This window comes from Loa loa (assembly GCF_000183805.2).
Source record: "Loa loa unplaced genomic scaffold supercont3.197, whole genome shotgun sequence".
Lineage (NCBI taxonomy): Eukaryota > Metazoa > Nematoda > Chromadorea > Rhabditida > Onchocercidae > Loa > Loa loa.
The window spans coordinates 113854-116322 of NW_018108377.1; positions in this window are offsets into that span (position 1 = coordinate 113854).

Below are 2469 nucleotides of genomic sequence, written 5' to 3' on the forward strand. Positions count from 1 at the left end.
AGTGCAAAATAGCTCCATCTTTTTTGAAAGAATTTTTTTTTAAAAAATAAACTTTTTAAAAAAAAACAAAACGAAAGAAAAGTTTTTGAGAGGAATTGTAAACGCATCATAAAGCGATAAAAGCCTTAAGGCTTAGGCTTCTCTTTCTATTTTATACTCTACGACAAGCCTTACCAATTGGTTTCTATGCCAAGGACATCTCATTAATGGTCTTTGTATTTTCTTTTGGCTAACTTCTCCTTTTTTTCTTTACCATTCCATTTTTCCTTTCTCTCATTTAAAAAAAAAAACAAAAACAAAAGCATACATTCATGTTCCATAATAATCCACTAATTATCTATTTCCCTTTTCTTTTTATTCTTTCATTCCGTATTTTTTTGTTCTTTTGTTTTTCCCTCCCACATATTTATATAAATATAAAAGACACACACACACACACATATACATATACGCATATGTATAGACAAATTTGTGCATGATAGTATAATCAAAAAATAAAATTTAGCAGTAAAAAATTGAGTAGAAGTAGAATATGTTGGAAAAAAATTAGTTATACATGATTTAAAGGTGAGTTAAAAGTTAAAATTTAAAAGTTAAACTATTCTGCCACTTTTAAATTATGATTGTCTTCTTGTCAAATATGAAAAAGAATATCAAAAAAAAAAATTCAAAAATGTAATTTTTTTAGGCTGATCAAAAATTCTGATCAATTAAATGCAATTTTTAAACCGATTATTTAAAATTTCAATTTTTGACAAAATTGAATTTAATTTCGGTGAAATTGGATTATCGAAGAAATAATTCTATAAGAATTTCATTTTGTAAAATCACACAATTCATGTAGAATTATTTCGTCAATAATTCAATTCCATTGAAATTAAAATTTGCAATAATCAGTTTAAAAATTACATTCTTTTCATTTAATCAATTTCTACAATAAATTAGTGTACGGTATAATTTTTGGCTTATCAAACAATTTCAAATATCATTGGATAAGATGGAATTTCTTCAAAATAATAATTTAATTTTATTAAAATTTCAAATTTTAATAAACAAATGTAAATATATCTAAAAGAAGCAAAAAAAAAAGAATGAAAGTTTGTGCCTAAGCAATAATACTTTATGAATATTTGGAATATTTTTAGGAATGCAAAAGAAAAAGAAAAAGGAAATTAAATCATAAATTTAAAAAAAAAAAAGGAAGAAAGGGAAACTAGCTAAATAAATAATGTTAGTTAGATATGAGAAGATAATAATTTAACTAAAACTGGATTAATATGAAATATGACAAATTAGTGCACTTCTACGCTTTAGTTATTAGTGTTAGCGCAAAATAAATGCATTAAAAAAAAAGAAAAGAAAAAATGTCCCTTGTGAAATATGACACTTGCGCTAATTTTTTTCTTTTTCATTTAATCAAAAGTATCAAATTTCATTTCACCCATCAATTTTTGATGCTCAAAATATTTTATAGCAACATTAAATTAATTATTTTTAAAATTTTAAACGAAGAAAATGAAGAAGAAATTTAATTAGAAAAATTTTTTATCAGTTATTAAATTTTTTTCTCACAAACAAGCAAAAAGTTGAATAACATCTTTATCAGTTAAAAATTTTGTTATCACATAAATATGTATCAGTTTAAATTTTACTGCCGGATAACTTTTATTACATCTATTGAAATTCTATTGTTATAAAACTTCCTTATTAATTAAAATTCCGCTAACAAATAAATTTTTTATCACTAAAGATTTTAATCTCCTATTAATTAAAATGCTGCTGTTGAATGGATTTTTTTATCAGCTAAAGTTTCACTACTGAACAACTTTTTTATCAATCAAATAACTTCCTTATCAGATAAAGATTTCCCTGTCAAGCAACTTTTTTGCCACCTAAAATTTTAGTATCATGTAAGATAACTTTTCATTCTAAAATATTGTATTCTTCCTTTCTTTTGATCATTGATTATTCCCATGAAGTTATCAGATATGTAATTTATTGCATTAATTTAGAAATAAGAAATCTTTTTTTCCTAAGATCAAATTATTTGGATGTAATTTTTAATCGCTTAAAAATTTCCTCAAAACACATTGAAAGAAATTTCTCAAAATAAACTTATTTACTTTCATATGGATTTTCCTTTTTTTCTTTATCACTGAAATTCAAAGATATATTTGCTAATAACGATGAACAAACCTCGAATTATTCAACTTATGGAATATTAATATTATATTGTTATTATTTTTATCAAATTTCTACTATTTTATTTATTCTTTCCTGATATTTAGTTATAATTACCAATTCTATTTATTAAATTTGATTGTTTTCTTTTAAAAAATAGTTTGTTCTCAAAAAAAGTAAGAAAAAATATTTCAATTTTTTTTTTGCATGTGTTAAGCTTAAATATCGTCTAAGAAAGAAACCTAATCGTCTGCTTGTTAATATATCACCGATATAACTTCATGATTT